The following is a 20,852-nucleotide window of genomic DNA, read 5'->3' on the forward strand; positions in this document are numbered from 1 at the left end:
AAATAATATATTTAAATAGTTCTAAATAAACTAATAAATAATAATAAACAATAATAAGTTCTAATAAATTAAATAAATTAATATTATTTACTAATAATAGTTCTCTAAATAATTCTTATAAATCATACATATCATTATTTCTAAAAATGGTAAAAATAATTATGAAAAAATTAATAGAAAAAAATAAAATAACATTTTAATATGAAATAAATAAGAATTTGAATGAAGAAAACTTATGTTAACGTAACTAAGATGTTCTCTAGGTCAGTATATCCAGTCTCTCCTAGTTTCATCCTCCATTTCTATAATAGTCCAGATCACTTTAGTATCTTTTTATCTTTTTTTACTTATTCTATCACTCTCTATCTCTATTTCTCTTTCTCTTTAGTCTCTTACGTTAGGAATAACCGACAAAACTCTCGGTACAAGGAGAGGATCGTTGCTAGAAGGAAGAAAATTTCTCTCAGCGGTTTCAAAGCTGCCCTCGGCTATGCGAGATTCGCTTCTGCTGCAATCGTGGCTGGCTGCTGCTGACTGAGTGTTATGCGCTTGAACACGCGCGCGCGAGCGCAAAAGTCTACCAGTTGTCTTCTATATATAGGGTGACGCATTTTCACTCGATTACGAAAAAGAAAGCACCAAGATTATAGATAAGAATTTATGTTAAATGAAAAAAAAATAGGATAAAAAAATTATGGTTTCTTTTTTTTTGTATCTTCTTCCTTTTTTCTCTACTTTCTTTTTCATTCTGATCTTAATTTATTATCGAATTGAAATGTTCTCGATATATCTACTATATCTATATATTTACATAATTATATTTTTCACGATTGAATGCTCTTTACGACATTTACGACGATAAGTTTTAAATCAACGAAAAAAGACAAAAAAATATATATAAAACGTTTTTTAAAGTCATCCTTATGAACGTACTTTCCGCGAAAGTCAGATGGTAATAAACTCGTATAATCTTCTTAAATACACGATCGCGAGTTTTCTCTTTCATTTTATCTTCTTCTTTTTTTCTTTTTTTTTTTTTGTTTCTTTTTCGTGTAGCCTTTAGAAATTATTTTAAATGCGAACAAACGTCCCAACAGTATATAACCAATATTTATTAAAGAGTACGATAATAATTTTTTTGTTAAACACAAATCGATACTTTTATTACGAATGTATTATTATTTTTATTATTATTATTTTATTAGGATGATATAAAAATAACAGCAACGAAAAAAAAAAATATATATATATATTTATAACGTGAATCTATGAAATTGATAAAAATATTAAATGTGATAGACAAAAAATAAAATAAATAAAATAAGTAAGTAACGTAAGTAAAATTCTTTGGTTTAATAGTAATGGCTTAATGTTCATCAAATCACCTAACACCTCGTATAAAGAGGAACGAGTTTCTCTAACTAACTCGATCCAAGATTCTCTCTTATAGTTAGTTGATCTAGTCTGTACTAAATAAGGCGGAGAAACGGCGTCAATTTGAGATATTCTTAGTGTGTACCCAGTTTGTTAGAGAAGTGCGAGTTATCCTATCTCACAGTACCTCAAGCTATACCAAGAATATGACCGCTCACAAAGGATTCCCTCAACAGTCTATCGGCCGATTCGATTCAGTTGCGCAACGACCTACCCGAGTACAACCCACGCAAGCTTACCTGGAAGGTACGATAATGCTGCTAAAGTGCAACAACGAGAATTTCTTACCCGACCCGATGTGAGATTTCATTTTTTTTCTTACGAAAATTTTTTAATCCTAACACAACCCCTCACCTTGGTAAATTATTCTAAAACACCTGCATCAGACTATGATTCTCATTTCGTTTTATATTTTCTTTTGACGTAAAAAATTTATGCAAGTGTGTTGCAATAAACAAAAAGAAAAGAAATAACAGATTAAGAAATCATTTTGTTTTTTTCTCTATTTTTTTTTCCGCGAGTGTGCACGTTCAGAAAGAAAAATATTATTTCATAAAATTGAAACTACTCTGCAACGAATCATAAGTTATTTTATTGTATTTTTTTTTTTCTACATAAATCTTCTTTACGAATGTGTATTTCAAACAAAACAACACGCGATCATTTTTTACCTCAATAAAACGTAATTTCGTAAAATTCAAATACTCGACGATAAATTAATAAATAATTTTTTTTTATTATTTTTCTCATTTACGCAAACCATAAAAATTATACGTTTTTAACAATGATTTCCTTAGGTAAGATTATTTTTGCAAAAGATTTCAATATACAACGAATATCCTTGATTCGAAGAAACGTATCGTTTAAAAATCGTTCTCCTGTCAAGGACGTGTACATACACCAGTCTCATTGTACCAAAAACTACCGATTGTGCGAACGAGTTTAACAATTTGGTTGGTTCCTAGTGTGCGGAACGAATGCCATTATATTCGAAAGAAGGATCTCTAGCAACGCTAATTTGAATGAAATATTATTATTCATTATCCTTGAATTTATATTTATTCGAAAATAGATTTTCGGTCGATGTTTTGATAAAACAAGGTCAATTCTCTCAACAACAACAAACGTTGATTGACTGAGACAATTAGGTAGAAACGGGTGACGTATGGAAACCATAAATGGTTCGATGAGTATGCTTTAAGAAATTCATTATCTATTCGCAACAAATGTGAGAATACATTTTATTATATATATGTATAGGTATGTGTGTATGTATATATATGTATATGCAGTTTTATGATTGCATAACTTAATGGATGAACCCACGCTCAAGCGGAGATGTTTAGAAACGAATAATACGACGTTTGAGAGAAGTATACTGACGGATAAGTTGAGACCACCGAGAAAATATCACGGATTAATTATCGTTCAAAATGAATTCTCCTGGTAAAGAAAGAAAAAGAGAGAGAGAAATATTTTATGTATGTATATAGGTCATTCAGAAATTAGTGCTCAACCTTCATGACAGGACAACAAAAAGAAATGAGATAAGAAAATTTATACCATTTATTAAATAACGGTTAACGTCAAAGTGAAGAAATACTCGTTTATAATAATAATAATAATAATATTAATAATAATAATAATAATAATAATAATAATAATAATAATAATAATAATAAATATATAAATAAATATAAAAATATATAATATAGAAAATTATATGGGTTGTTTTTGTAATCAGTTCCATGACAAATCAAAAATCTTATTTAAATTTATTATTATCTGATATTATATATAAACGATGAACTTTATAATGGAAAAATAATCTTTTCTCATTTCAATTATTTTTTCTTCAGAACAAATAAATAATAATAATAATAATAATATGATATATAAAATTATAATTTAGAAATCAGTGATCTCAGTTTAAGGAGAAGAGGACATAAAAAGAAAAAGTTAAATAAAATGAATACCATTAGACTTGTCAATCAAACACATCCAATATTAATGAATATTAATGAATAAAAAAAATATACTTCACATATTTAGAAATCGAAATGATTTATTTAATGATTATAAAAAAAAAAGTGATAAATAATGGAATACCATTTACAACATCGAATGTTAAAATAGATAGAAAACGAGACATACACACACACACACACACACACACACACACACTGGATTTTAGTAGGTCAACCTAGGTCGAATTTCGCTTCAATTATTACGTAATATCGACTTATAAGATTTTCTTCTATGTATCTCCATCGAAATGTATAATTTCAAACGACTCGTGGTAATGACCGTCATTTGCAATGATATACGAGTACTGTGCAAAAGTACTTTTACCTTAAAGCTGTATTACAGAATTCTGTTGTTCTTTATCGCGTAACAATATTATATCCTATACGTGTACACACATACATGCATATAATATACATATTAATATCTGTTTATATGTATATATATATGCATGTATGCATACACATGCATATGTAAAGCTTGTTTTACTTGTCAGCACAATCTATGTGTACAAAGTAGTTCATATTATTTATTATTTATTTTTATATTTATTTTAAGATAACGATTTAAGAGAAATAGAGGATAAATAATAATTGCATATATACTTATATATATATATATATAAGTAAGTATTTATCTTCGTAAATAAAATACGAGGAGTAGACGTGTTATCTAATCTGACCATTAAACGCGTAACGTCTTATGGGAGTTATTTGCCGGTACTAACGTGGCACGCACACCTTCCTGTCCACAAGGAAACGAAATGAAACTAAATTAAACGAAACGAAACGAAAAGAACGTGTTACGATGACTTGAAAGACTATTCGTTCCTTCGTTCTTTCGTTCCTTCGTTCGTTCGTTTAGTTCGTTTAGTTCGTTTCATTCGTTTGCTATTTGTGGAAAACAAACGAGATAAATGCCGTTAATAAATATAAATTATAAGATAAAGACGATAATAATGGGCTTTCACTCGGTTGTAAGTGTCGAAAGAAGTCACGTGTAAAAGATATATAGGATGACTTGTTAATAATAGTTATTTTCATATTTTTGTTTTGTTTTTTATGACATAAGATAAAAAAAAAGAAGAATCTTTTAAGTACTAAAAATATGTTTATACGGTAATTTTTCCAATAGAAATATTTCATACTTAATTTTAGATTTGTTCGTTTTATTAAACAAACTGTAATTTAATCATTTTTTTTAATATTTTGTTTATCAGAATTTTTCATATATTTTCTTACAATTTTTATATATTAAAAATAATGTGTAATTATTTTCATTTTAATTAATGTGACGACAACACTCAATGATTCACACAAAAATGTTTTACAATTGGTTTTATTCTCTTTCATGTTTTTAAATGTCAAACAACCCGTACAATTGAAATTAAATCAAAATCTAGATTAATCTTAATTATAAAAATTAAGTATCAATTGATAATATATAAAAAACTGATAATAAAAAGAAATACTTTCATAGATCAAGCGTTAAGAAACTTTTTTTTATATTTAATTGTCAAATTTAATGAAAAAAAAAAACGTCGAATACTAAAATAATTTCATTTTCTCGCGTCTTTGAGATATATAATAATATAAGAGATTGATCTTTGGAGAACGAGGGAAAAAATTGGTCTGCGTAACGCTTTGGAGAAGTAGAAAACGGCAGGAAGTTAGCCGATGCCAGCCAAAACAAAAGGAAAGCACCGAACGAATAGGAGATACGCATCTGTAAGCGTGGGATCGACATGTGGTAGGTATACACATATTTACTTACATATGTATTCCTTTTATATAAAAGAACCCCTACCTACCTACCAACCAACTAACTAACCAACCAACCATCCAACCTGCCTTCAACGTGTTTAGAACTAGGAAATATCTAGGACATGTGGGAAGGGGGAAGGGACTACTATGTTAGGCACGTACAAATAATAAATTATGAAATGTTTCTAACGGTATTTATATAATTGTCACTTAAATTATATCATAGAATATATTTATTAGATAATTAAAATATGTAATTCTTATAAGGATCGATAATTTTGGTATTAATATATTATATTTCTTAAGGTTTTCTTCTTAATCGTTTTTAGAATTAGGAAATATTTAAATTATGAGAGTAGTTAAACGTTGGAAACTTACGAATAATAATTTTCTAATATTTCAATCGTTTATTTAAATTTATATCATAGGTTATATTTATTAGACAATTAAAATAGTATATTTATGATTTCATAAGAATTCGAATATTTTCTTTGCTTGAAAACTTCATTTTTATTTATCATAATTATAGATCACATTAGTATGATAAGTTTTAAATTATATCATAGGAAATATGTATGAGATAATAAGAATATTTGATTTTATGGAAATTACATATATATTGTTTTTGTATTTTGTTACGTATAAAACTAACGTGAAATATTTAATACATGAAATACGAAAACGTTAGGAATGTACCAATAATAAAACTCGAGATATTTCTAACGGTATTTGTATTCGTCACCCAATATTTCACTTATCAATTGTATTTAACAATTATTATTACTAAATTTATAAATATTACTTTTGTTTATCATATTTTTATTATTTCAGGTTTGACAAGTTACAGATTAATCGAAGTTTTTGGGCTAACGGAACTGTTACTGGATAGTTTATGTAATAGTTTTTAGATTATCGAGTCTAGAAATTCAAGTTTACAAGTTGCAATGATTAGAGTTAACAAGAATGAGTAAAAGAGATAGAAATAAAGGATAAATAAATTCAAATATAGTGGAAATGAATAAAACCAGTTGGGGAGTAACGAAGTAAGATATAAATTAAGGTACTTTTGTTAATGGTATTATCTATAAAAAATCAAATAAAATAATCTGGTATTTTAAGAAATATACATGAAAGAGCATGTACTGGTAGTAATAACAGCTAAACCTTATCGATGAATTTCAAATATTCCATATCCATTCAGAGTCGTGTTCGCGAATAAAGATGAAAGAAAAAGAAAAATTAATTAAACAAATAAAACTCTCATTTCAGATAACTTTCGACGAAATATTTCGGGTATCGAAACTATTCGTAATTGGATAAACGTTAATTAATTTTGTTGTTCGCTTAAAATGTTGTTTTAATAAACCCCCCCCCCCAAATGTAAACGTAAAAAAGTTATTAGCTATTTTAAATGAATCGTTGAAAAAAAATTGTTCATCGAATCGAACAAAAATTTAAATTTACAAGAACAAAAAGAAAAAGAAAAAGTTAGAGAGAGAGAGAGAGAGAGAGAGAGAGAGAGACTAACAAAAAAATTGATTGGTCAATTATAAATTAATGCAATGTAGTAGCATTTTATTAGTTCGAAGTTAAACGTCTCGGATAGATTCAATCAATTTTTACGATTTCCTCAATATTATAGGTTTTTTGTGTGTGTAGATTGAATCGAAACAAATTTAAAAAAAAAAACTATCAAAGGAAAGATAATTTTCAATACGTATATTTTTATAGATATGTGTGTTGTGTGTTTGCATGTATATATATATATATATATATATATATATATATATATATATATATATATATGTTTATTTGCTCATAGGTATGAGTGTACACGTCTAGACGTCATTTACGGCGATGACCTCACGCGTCCTTCCTCGGTTCTCTTCCTGCGAGTATCGGAACCAAAAATACGAAGTAAAATAAAAAGAAAAAAGAAGAGAGAGAGAAAAAGAGTCCTTTAGCCTTTCTTATTTATCTTCTTTTTTTTCTTTTTCTTCTTTTATTTCTTTCTTTCTTCGATACTTCAAAAAGAAATACACGTGTTAAACGAATTCGGCTTTTTCTTCTCTTTATTTGAAACTTTTGATATTTAATTACATTTCATCGATCTTTATATATATATATGCATATAAGTTTTTAACAAGTTCAATGATATTCGAAGACGTCCTTGCAAACCATTTTTATTTAATTTTTAATCTTCCCAGGAGACAAGAAAAAGATAAAAAGAATTGAAAAGGGTAGAAGAGAGTGGGGAAACAGATAGAAAGATATTAATTGCGATAATAAATTGATTGCAAACAAGAATGGTGATATCAGTATACGAAGAATAATTTATAAATCCAATTAAAATTTAAAAAAAAAAAAAGAAGAAATAACTCGATATAATAACGAGTATCAAATTATAATAATAATATTATTATTAAATTGATCACAAATCTATCTTAATCAAAACGAATTGTTAACGAAATATAACAACGTGTGTATTTGTGTATTCTTGTGTGTGTTTGTGCCTTCGTTGTTTTTCATTTTCAGTTGAGAATTGTATGTACATATTAACTAGATTAAAAACGATTTTTCATGAAAACATTTCTTTGATTCGCTACGGTTATCTAAAAAGACGGTTGCATCTATCCAGTTAAGAAACAACCTGTGCTAGCAAAGATTCGCGGGGATCTAATATTTTCTATGGTGTTCTTCGCGCGGCACGAGTTCTCGTTGCACGTATTTCTTTTACACAAATGTATGTGTGTATGTGTGTGTGTGCGAGAGAGTCTGCTATGTTCAGGACAGGTTCTACCACGTCGAGATACTCTGACATTTGCCAGGTTCATACCCGAGTGGTTCACCTATAGGCGAGGTGTACCTACAGCGTTATATTTACGACGCTACGTGAACAGCAAATGGAAGCTCATATATATATAAAATATATACGCATAAGTTGTATATGTGTAGTTTCTCTGGACCGTAGTAATGAGGCACTGTAGGTTAAACTTCAAACGTTATTGCAAAGTTTCTTTTTTTTTTCAAATAAGATTTACGAAAATAGAATATTAAAAAAATGACTTAACTTTTTACGAATAAATAAAAATATATAAAAAATCTAAATGTTACATCGATAAGGGAAAAATAAAATTTTTTTTTACTGACAGAATGTATCTTTGGATCGCATAATTTTAATAACATTAATGGTAAGATAAAATATAATGATATTCTGGATGGTAATTTAGATATATAAATATTAAATATATATATATATACGGATAAGTATACGTGTAGAGTTTCTCTCGATATATAATGAAGCACTGCAGGCTAAATTTCAAACGTTAGTGCAAAGTTTCTTTCATATATGATTTACGGAAATAGAATATTAATAATTTCAATATTTAATATGAATACATGATAACAATTTAAATGTTGCATTGAGTTAGTATAAAAGTGTCTTCGTATTGTATCGACAGATAAATTTTGAATTAATTTGAGTAATATTGATACTTGTATGCATTTAACAGCTTACATATCAAAGAGAAATAAATTAGAAATATTTGATAAAAAATATAGAACAAAACGTTTGTGAATTAAATACGGAAATATATTATCCTCGTAACAATATATAATAAATACATCAAAATTCATTTTAGTTTATCTTTTGTATACTTTAACGAGGGTGCTGTAATTTAATACAATTGAAAAAAAAAAAGTTCTAGCAGGTAAATATAATATTTTTGTTTTCAATGTACATATATACATATTCATAACTTGATAATATAGTATTTTCATCGTATAGTATTTAAACGTAGATAGAAGTTTAAATGTCAAAGCTCTCCTCCGTATGATCGTAATCGGAGTTCGGCTTCGATGATCGTTAAGAACGTAACTGATAATTTGGCCACCCACGGAAAACCTCGACCGTTATAAATCACGTTAAGTTGTTAAAAAAAAAAAAAAAAAAAAAAAAAAAAAAACAGAAAGAAAAAAACAAATGACCGAGACTAACGCACGTTCGCGAGATACGTACGAGATATCTCGGGTACGCAAACCGATCGTGTAAATGTAATAACGAATGAGAGAAAAGAGAGAAATATAGAAAGAAAGAATGAAAGAAAGAGAGAGAAACGAAATGCATGTACAAATCGAGAGGACGGAGCATATAAATTAATCGATCGCGACGTGAACGTTCGTTTAAATTGATATAAACGCGTTAAACTTTCTACGATAATACAAATTTTGTCGGACTTTCCCAGGAAAAAAAATAACATTATTAAGTTTTTAATCAAATTATTATATTTTAAAAAAGAGAGATGATTCTGACTTGGTTTTTTTTTTTTTTTTTTTTAATTAAATATTCAATGTTAAGACAAATATGTTTGATTTTGTATGAAAACAGATGCGGTCGTAATTTTTAGAATTTAATCAAATTATTAAGAAAATAATCATATTTTTATTATTAAATTAAATAATCAATGGCCTAGAGTCACGATTGGATTAATAATTATCGTCAGATAATTAATTAAAGTTAAATAAATTGTGTGCGATGGAAAAATAAACCGTAAAAATAAAGAATAAATTATAAATCCAAATTAATAAAAATAATATATAAAAAATAATATTCATAATAATCTAATAAATATTTTCTTTCTAAAAAAAAATAAAAAATAAGAATATTTAATCATATGTCATTGACAGGACTACTTATAATGTCACTTGACTTTTATCGATACTGTTACATTTTCTATTTACAAATTATACAAATAAGATTGATAGAATCCATTCAAATTTTTTCTTCAAAATCACGTTACAATTCTTAATTAACATTTACCAATACTCTCATTTATAATCTAAAATTAAACCCTTCCAAAAAATAGAAAAAGGTAGAATATTTCATAGAACATTGACAAACTTAAACGAAACTTCCCCTACCACCACACTACACCACACCACACCACCCCCACTTATCCTATAAAAAAAAATAATTTTAAGTTCTCATAAAATAATAATTAGTTAAATATCTATTCGCATTTTCTAACATTGTTTATCATTTTTTAAAAGAATCATAGAATTGCATACATTTCTACATACACGTATGTATACGTATCCAAACTTTCAACGTGTGTGGCGTGTATGGCCCCGATAATTGTACCACATTAAAGGGATTTAAGCCTGACTGTAATCGGTCCGGAATACCGCTTGAGACGGCCTTTTTCCCGTAATTGGAGCCCGCTGAGAGAGATCTGAGGAGAGCTGAGAGTTGTGCGTTTCGAATGTGTGTGTGTGTATAAATGCCGATCGAATCGCACATTTATTACGCGTGTACCCATCCATCGATCTCCCCCTCCCCACCCACTCTTGTCTTAGTCTTGGTATTTTTTTTTCTTTTTTATCACGATTTCACCTCTCTTTGTTTCTATATTTCTCTCTTTTTTTCTATCTTGTTTTCTTTTTTTTTTTTTCAAAGGAAAGATAGTTCTACGTCGTTGTCCATTTTTAATTATCCAATTAATCGCGATAATTATCGCCACTATTACGTAAATTATCCGTATATTAACCGATGTAAGAACTTTCTTACATTTCGTAACACTACCGAGATGATGATGATGATGATGATGATGATGATGATAATAATGATGATTGAAAACGTTTATGTTTAATTAACCCATCGAATTTTCACGTTACGACGAATTTCATTCACCCCATCCCCGTTTTCTTTCCGATAATTCAAATGTTTTTATTAAATATCCAGTAATGGATATTACCGGTAAATTTTCTATGCGAATTTTTTTAATCAATTCTTCTTGATTATAAATTACGATAGTATAAACCTGAGAGTGAGTTAATGTTTGATACTATGCACGTTTAACAAATCAATTCTAAAAGTATCTTTTAAGTGACATTATTATTTGCTTGTTTATTTCGATTGAAAAAAATAAGTCTCTCTTTTCGTGCCAGCTTTTATGTTAAAACTGAGATAAAGGAACGCGTTCTTCTTTCTCGATACCACCTTTTTGGTTAGAATAAATAGATGGGATAGAAATACGAGATAGAAAAAGGAAAAATATATACGCGAAGATTCTATGGTTTTTTATTTTGGAACAAGAATGTTTGTTCGAATGAAAAATAAAAGAAACAAGAAGAAGTGGCGTCAAAGCTGGATTTGAAAATCATAAAAATTCCTTCCACGATTTCCCGGACGTTTGAAGATAGAGAAAGAGAGAGAGATAGATAAAGAAAAAAAAAATGCCTAACAACTTCGTTTCCAAATACCTGTGGTTCGGTTTTTATCGTGTATTATAGAAAAAAAAAGAGAAGAGAATATAAAATAATCTTAGAAACTAATCGAGAGGAAAAAGAATCTTCCTTCTCCTCTTCTCATCTATTTGGACGAAACGAGAATGTAGTCGTAAAAATTTCCGAAAGGTTCCCGATACGAATAAAAAAAAAAAAATATAAAATTAAATAAATAACGGGAATGAGAGAACGGACGAAGTATAACTTCTGATACGAAAATGAGAAGCATGGGAAGAAGAAAAAGAAAAAAAATAATAAATAAGTCACACACACACACACATATACACAGACGCAAGGGACGACCTTAATCTCGTTCTTGTAAAAAAATACGTGAAATCCTTTAAGAAATTCCTAAAGAACGGAAGGATATAAAAAAGAAGGAAGGAAGGAAGGATGGGTGGGTGGGGTTAAGACGAACAAGTTTTATTCAGGATACACCACGCATTATCGTAAAATTGTTTTAAGTTGATGTTTAAGAAAAAAACAACTTTCTTCACTTTGTTTTTTTTTCTTCATTTTCTTTCTCCTCCATTCGATTCTATTTCATTTTAATAAATATTTAAAGAAGAATAATTAGATGTTTTTTTTTTTTAAGTGTAATCAATTATTTGATGAGTTTGTGTGCTTGATGATTTAAAGGACTTGATGTTAAATAGAAGAAAAAGAGAAAGAAAGATAAATGTACAATATATATATTCGTGTTCACCTAATTGTCTACCGGAGCATAATTAATTATGCGTGCGGGTAAAGGAACACTTGTTACACTCGTAACACACTCGTTGCGTTTATCGTACATTGTTATATAAATAACGTGAGAGAAAAATACAAAGATAGAAAGAAATGTAATTTCATTTTATTTAGTAATATAACGGATAAATCTCATTTCTTAATAATATTAAGATTTATATAATTCATATATAAATTAATTAATTTTTCCATTAAATATATATAAATCAAATTGTATAACTATAAGAATAAAAAGCAAAGAATGTATATACATTTATTTTTTAATTTATACAAAGATGAATTATACATCTCAAATATACAAAAGATACAAATGTATATATAAATAAAAAATAAAATACGAAATAATTAATAAATACCCCGTATAACATTAAATTATTTTTAAAAATCTTAATTAATTATATTAAGATATACTTTATCATATTAATTATATTAATTAATTAATAATTACAATAATAAAAGAATATACATTTATTTTGTAATGTATACCAAGATAAAATATGTATGACAAATATACAAAAGAATACAAACATACATATAAATAAAAAAGAAAATGCCAAATAATTATATAATGACATATTCTATATAACATTAAATTATTTTAAAAGATCTTGTCATTTATATTGTCAATGAGAAAGTAAAAAAAAAAAAATAAATAAGAGTTCTTCTTGAAAAGATTTTTTTCTCTTACAAGACGCACGTTTGAAGAGTTTCAAATTGTTTCGATGAAATCGATCAGAGAGACGAGATATACTTCAGCAATAGCAGTAACAGTACATGCATATGTAAGTTACTTACATATATAGCATACGTATATAACAAGATGTATATATATATATATATAGATATATATAAGTGTATGTAATATAGTCGAGTCCAGTACGATACGCGAGGGAATATGTAATTCCTCTCTCTCTCTCTCTCTCTCTCTCTCTCTCTTTCTCTTTCTCTCTCTCTCTCTCTCTCAATCTTTTTTTCTCTTTTTCTCTTTCTCTCTTCTCCTTCACAATTGTATGGACCAACTCGCCCGTAGAGAGGATCCCACCAGAGTGCAAGTTATACCCCTTGCAAATGCACCGACCTCGATATTTCAAAATCACTTAATACCACGTCAGATCGGCTAAGGAAAATCGTGACTTCGTTTCGTTCCAAAAAAAAAAAAAAATTGTAAAAAGTAAAAAAGGATCATCAAATAAAACCGTATCGAATTGTAATAGTAAATTTGTCTGCAAATTTGCGCGGGAAAGTGGGAATAGGAAGGTCGAGATCGAATGCATCGATCGAAGAAATCGGTGATCGAATTTAATCACCTAATCACCTGTTTATCATATCTATTTTACTCCTTACCCTATATATCTCTTTTTTTTTACATCTTCATCTAATTTCTTAAAGTACATACCACCTGCTGTATCTAGGTAAGAACAAAAAAAAATAAAAACGAAAGGAAAAAAATAAAATTCGATGGAACCTACTTTCGATCCTACTCGTTTGCAACGTAATTCACCGAAATTTACAGTTTTTCTTTATTCACTTTTTGTGCAAATCCGTTATCGTTTATTCATTATCGTTTAAAATATCTCACGAGATATATGATACTTGATGGATTGCTACACGTTTCTTTTACGAATGTATGTATGTACGTATATATATATATATTTTAATATAACGTATGTAAGAATGAAAAAGTGAGAGACTGAGAACGAGTATTAAAAAGAAACATTTTCCAGGTTTTATTTCATCCAGACTTTCACGGGACCCCATCGCTTGTAAAACAGTGTATTACCCATAATACATGGCTCTTCGTACCACCGAAGATATAATGAAACGACCATAATGATAATTAATATCCAACGAGTTCTCCTCGTTGTATTTGTACAAGGCCAAAACGAATGCTTCATCTTACCAATGGTACACTAACTATAGTTTTCTAAATACATATACATATTTATTTAAACATATATGTGTATGATAAAGTTAGATGAAACTGTAGAATCAACGATTAGCCACAGAAATAACGAGATGAGACGAGACGAAAGAGTAATCACTTCGAAGAGAAAACTTTCGATCTGAATTTACAATGTCGTTAAATTATTTCTTTCGATTTACATATATATATGACTCGATTAATAATAATAAATGATTGCATGATTATTTATTTTCGTGTATAATTAAAAGTGTATAATATATATTTATTTCAGATGACTTAAAATAAAAAACATTTTTTTTTTAGATCAGCCCACCTAAAAACAAATGTTATAAATTATTAAAAATGTAGAATTGAAATATTAAAAGATTGCAAATAATTTTGTTTAAATTGTACTTTATAATTTAAATATTACACTTTATATAGATAGACACATACACGTGTACGGTTCTAATCGTATTTAATACTCACATGTATCAGTAATAATTTTAATTCTTTTAATTTTAAAATCTACGAAAAAAATAATTTAAAAAAATAATATATATAAATATATCATAAGTTCTTTACTGATAATAATAAAATAACGTTTCTTAATCTAAAAAAAAAATAGAAAAAAATATCTATTATCAATATATTAATTATATTTATTATAGATTTTAAAGATGAGGTTTTAAGAGAAAATTTGTTCTAATTTAAATGTGCCCCACCCTGGTTAATACGTAATTGTCTATGTACATGTTATTCGTGTATATAGGATAGGTGCATATGTCGAGTAGCACGGGACATGACCAACTTTAATTCCAAGCACGTGTCGCACGGAGCAAAGCAGGAAAGGGCAACGTACGATCGACAACGCGTTCGCCATCGCTGTGATTTTATAGTTAATTAATGCTACACACTACAGTCGCGGCTCGTGCCCACTAGGAATTTTTCACCAATTATTTGTTGTTTAGACGATAACGGAGCAAACTTGCAGCAGCACGCAATTCACATCGTGTTAGAGAAATTTATTTTTTCTATAAACTCAATTATTATATTATAATCAAACACCATCTTATGAATTTATTATTAATATTTCATATATATATATATATGATGTATAATAAATATCATATATGTATATAAAATGTTAATTTATAATAAATATTTTGAATTAATTAAGATATCCAATTTTTTAACATAAACTTTATTACTAAGTAACAATTTATATAGCAGGTATGTAATTAAAATATTAAAATAATAATATATTATATTAATTTATAATATATATATTGTTCTCTATAAAAAATAGAATATAATCTAATACATAATTTTTTTAGCAACCTTTCTTATTCCATTAATATTTTACTTTCTATGATTCATTCTTTATCCCTCTTACTTTCTTACCATCAATAATTTTCTATTATTCCGGACCCCCTTTTTTTTCTTCTTGTTCATTTTTTTGTTCTTCTTTCTTTAATTCTTTTTTTACATTAAGACTTTCGAATTCCATGGATTATTCGTCAAAGATCGAAGTATAGAACAGAGTATAATCGAAAAAAAAGGAACACACGAGCACGATGTAAATCCCTTAGGGAGCGAATCGAACGACGTATCCTCATTTGCATAACTTATTGTCTCTTTTGAAGCACCCGCCAAGAAACACTTACGAAAGGTAATATGCGAGAAAGAGAAAAGCATTGTATTGAGAGACCGTAAAGGTAGCAGCACCCGGTTGTATTGGTTTTACGATAAACAATTCGATGTAAGAAAAGAGGTAGGAGAAGAAGAAAGAATAAAAAGGTTTTACGTTTATCACGTTGAATCGTTGAATTAACGAGCTTACGATACACACGTTTGTATATATATATATATATATATATATATATATAAACGATTTTTATAACCATTTTTGGAAACTAACAGGTGATATACAGATCGTCCAAACGTATTTGCAAAAATTATATATATATATATGTAAGATATTTGATATAATAGATTTTTCTATAATTAGTCTATAAATGTTGAATTATTTTTTCTCGCAAATTTTCTTAGAAAAGAAAAAAAAAACAATTTAAATCACGATTCACGTGACACGTAAGTAAACGCACGATTTAAATGTTAATTAGAAATTTATTAGTCGCGAAGCCTTACTCCAGTTTCTCAGGTCATTTCCATTTCCACATGTTCGTGATTGGAAATCGAAGAAAAATCCAAAGCCGTTAGAGAAGTAGATATAGTTCTCTTGTACACTAATGTGAAAAAACTATTGCGGTATTGACTCTTTTACTACCAACGGTATACGATCTTATTCTCTCTCTTTCTTTTCTCTTTTCGTTCTCTATTTAAATGATACTACAATAAGAATTAATACAATAGGAGAAATTTCATTCATTTAAAAACGTTCTATTGAACACGTTTAATTTATTTTTATAAATAAGAAATAAAGGTAAATTGAGCTAGTATATATTTTAAAAAGGATTTAAAATAATTATTAATAATTTTAAAATTAATGTGTGTATTGATAGATTGTTTTATGTATCCCTGATGGGGTTAAGTAAATTTTTTGTATTAAAAATTAATATTTAATTAAATATAATATATAATATTAAATAATTAATATTAAATTATATTAAATAATATATAATATATTATATATTATATTATATAATTTATAAATATAAATAATATTTTTATAAATTATATAATAATAATAATAATAAATATAAAATATAATAAATAATAATAATAATAATAATAATAATAATAATAATAAAATATATAATAATTTATATAAATTAATATATTTAATTAATATATTTAATTATATTAACATATATAATATATTAATTTGATAATTATATTATATATCAAATAATATAGAAATTAAAATGTACAATATATTTATAAAAATATATAAAATTATTATGTCTACATTAGATAAATTATAGATTTAAAAAATTTAAGAAAATAAATCAAACGGATCTGCAAGAAAGAGGATATTGCAAAAAGGGAAAAAAGAAACAGAAAAAAAAAGAAAGAGAACATTCAACGACAACTACGACGACGACGGTAAAATATAAAAGGTTATTTGACGTTGGAGGATTCCCAGGAAAATTAGTCGGTCGTCGATTTAATCGGCTTAGGTATTTCTATCAACGCTTCTCTTAAAATTTAAAATTCGCGGCTGGCTCGCGCAATCCGGCCAGCGGCCAATAATAGTGCCGCGAAATTAGAACCAACCAGTAAATACATAGCTACATACATATATACATATATATAGTTATCCTAGGTTCTAATGTGTCTACGGTGAAAAGCTTACACATACATACACACATACATACGTACACCTAATACACCTCTCTTTGTTTTAGCTCGGGGGCAACCCAATTACGCGTGGAAGGTGCGTAAGCAGGTAGTTACATCTTTGTACCTCTTAGTAAGATCGAAAAAGGTTTATGGTGCTACGGCAATCTGCGAGATAATTGTCTCTATCTCACTCTCTCTCGTTTAAAACCATTTGAAATTCCTCTAAGGCACGAGAAAACGGTCTCGATGGACGCTAGATGATGGTTAACTAACTCACTAAATTGTTTCCCTTAGAGCATTCATTTTAAATCTTAACTCTAAATATAAATTTTAAACTCTAATACATTTTCCCTGCAGTTACGCATTTTAGTTTTAATTTTTTTTTTTAACTGTAGAAATTAAAATATTCTTAATTTATTATTATTATTATTATTATTATTATTATTATTATTATTATTATTATTATTATTATTATTGTTATTATTATTATTATTCGTCTAAGAGGAAACCTTTTAACGGGAATATTTTTTAATCGTTTTTCATTCGTTAATTTTATGATCTTTTTTTGATTTTTGTTTTAAAAATATCAACGATAATTTATAATTTTCAATAATGGAATCAAAATAAGAAAGCAACATAGACGTTTAACGCGATTAAATTTGTTATTTTTTATCGAATTAACGTAATAATATATATTTTACAACATAATCTTCGCTCGAGGATATTAAGTTGTTGCTACAATGTGTCACTATGGTTTTAAAAGAAAATGTCAAAGTGCACAGACTTCTCTGGTGTATAAGCGAATAATATTTATTTGCATCTGACTGAGAAGAGAAGAATTTCATGATGAAGAGGGGAGGGGACGAGGGCTTCTATTCGCATGGAACTAATGTCGAAATCATTTTGGCACGAAACAAGGATGTAATTTTCGATGATGCTTCGGGGATTCAACTCACTTTCTTTCTATCAGTTTTTTTTCTTAGCGTAATGAAAGATAAGTTCGTAGTATTTTACATTACACAAATACGAAAGTTTCGTAACTGTCAATGGATCGAAACAAAATTTATCCTTTGAACGGTGGATTGATTGATAAGTTACTTTAGAAAACAATCTGAATATATATAAAAAAAAAAGAAGAAAAAAAACACCATAAAAACTTCAAAAATAACTTTCAGTCTTGACGTAATCGTAATAGTTTTAAAGAAGGGGATGAGGTGGGGATGGGGTACTTTCGTTAACAAGCTACAGCCCTGAAGGATGATTCCACGTGAGGTGGAATTCAAAACGAAGTCGATGACTGGTCCGTGATATCGGCCATGGGACAACGTACTGGCACGTACACTTACGAGTACGTTGGTTGCACGTGTAGCAGCTTCTGAAAGCGTTGCTTCACCTAATAGACTGGAAAAACGTGTAACTATTGTTTTTACTATGGCGCCTATTTAAATAAAGTAATTCCATGTTGTTTTTCATGATAGTGCAATCGAATTTTACGATTATGATACTAAAACAAAAATATTCATTTTCTATTAAAATTAATACGATTACCTAACATGTGCGATACATAATAATTATTTAAATCATATTTGTATACACGTTTTGTAACACACAATAAATAAAACAATTTTTACTATTTTAAGTAATCATCGCAAGTAAACACTAAATTTACGTGGATCGATTTAACCAACAAAAAAATAAGATAATCACCACCGATATATCTTAAATATTAAAAAAAAGATAAAGAACGAAAATATATAAGAGAAACTTCAAAGTTTCGATTGGTAATGGATAAGATATAATTAGTATTGAAAAAAAAAAACGTGGGAGGACGAAATAATGTTTGTGGTGTTCTCTCGTCACTGAAATTTTTCATGCTTCCCTACTCGCAAATAATGCGACTTACGGCCACTTTCGCAATATGGATACATGTATATACACACACGATGGCGGTGGCGTGTTCGTTCACCGTCGATCGTTACACTGCGTTTATTCTCGCGCAGAGTTACATACACGCAGACATTTACACGCATGCACATACACATACATATATATACATATATATACGCAGTCAAACAGGCACGCACGTACGTATACACAGGATAAGACTCGGTAGGAGAACCATACGAGACGACACATCGTTGCACGATCATTCTATCTCTCTCTTTCTCTCTCTCTCTCTCGTTTATTCTCTTTCCATGTGTATACCAGGAACGTCTGCCCACACGAAACGCGTCGGCTGCTTTTTCCTGTGTATTCCGTGCTTGCTTGCTTGCTTACGCCTATGTATATATATATATATAAAAGTTCCTCGGTAAAGAAGAACATTATACCGGAACGAGTGACTAACCTTTGCGAATGGAAGAAGATGGACGACGGCGGTCCGTGAAGATGAAGAAGAAGAATAAAAAGGTGTGTGAAGATATCGTAGAAAAAGAAAATCCTTCCAATGTTGAAAATATTAGGCGACGAATAAAATGTAATATTCGATGATAAAAACAATGAAGATAATTCTTCTTAAAACTCAAGATAATAGATGTATATTTCCTCGTTGAGGATCCAACTGTACATTGGCTACATCACGGCGAACACACGTGCGTTAGTTCTCTTCATACCGATGACAGTTCTCATTCAAGTTATTTTTGTAAAAATATATGTATGAATGAAAGGGAGTAAGAAAGAGATAGAGAAATAGAGAAGAAATTAAAAAAAGATAAAAGAAAGAAAAAAATAAAAAGATTTTGATTGAACTTTTTAAATAAAATTCCTTTCTTTCTCTCTCTCTCTGTTTCTCTCTTTCCTCTTTCCCTCCCTTTCTCTTTCTCTTTCTCCTCTCCTTTGATTTATTCCCTTTGAAAGTATCTTGATTATTTTTACGATGAAGAACAACAGCATAGATAAGTCCTCCAATTGTTTTTTTTTCACACAAATAATTGTCAATATTTTTATTCACAATATACGAATTTGTTAATTAAATTATTATTATTATTATTATTATTATTATATATGATTTTTTTAACCGATATTAATTTGAATGAAAATATTCGTAGGAACTGGTGTTGCGAGAAAATGGTTAGCGCGTGCGCGTGCACTAAAACACGGTACCAGATGTTCACGAAGTTGACAACGTCCTTCTCGGATGAGAATACGTCCTATCCGAATCTTCGAAACGTCGCACTCTCACTGTTGGTTGCCTTTTTCTTCTTTTTCTCTATCTTCTTCTTCTTATTCTTCAACGATGACGACCGAGGACGAAGGATAATTACGTTGTGGATTGATTATCTTTCTCTCTATCTTTTTCTTTTTTGTTATTCTTCTTCTTCTTCTTCTTCTTTTCCTTCTTTTCCTTCTTCTTCTTATTATTTCTTAGATACCTTTATTTATCATTAAAA

At 28.3% G+C, this 20,852-nt stretch overlaps 1 protein-coding gene across 1 annotated transcript in view; it reads right to left on the reverse strand.

The window, feature by feature from the left end:
* Nucleotides 1–20,195, reverse strand: part of LOC107065489 (uncharacterized) — a 74,518-nt gene extending 54,323 nt beyond the window's left edge. The window contains exon 1 of the mRNA XM_015319227.2: nucleotides 19,811–20,195. The gene's annotated coding sequence lies outside the window, so the exon portion shown is untranslated. The remainder of the gene's footprint in view (nucleotides 1–19,810) is intronic.
* Nucleotides 20,196–20,852: the final 657 nt, after the last annotated feature.

This window comes from Polistes dominula, unplaced genomic scaffold (assembly GCF_049000335.1).
Source record: "Polistes dominula isolate Pdom_NZ unplaced genomic scaffold, Pdom_raw_medaka contig_373, whole genome shotgun sequence".
Classification (NCBI taxonomy): domain Eukaryota; kingdom Metazoa; phylum Arthropoda; class Insecta; order Hymenoptera; family Vespidae; genus Polistes; species Polistes dominula.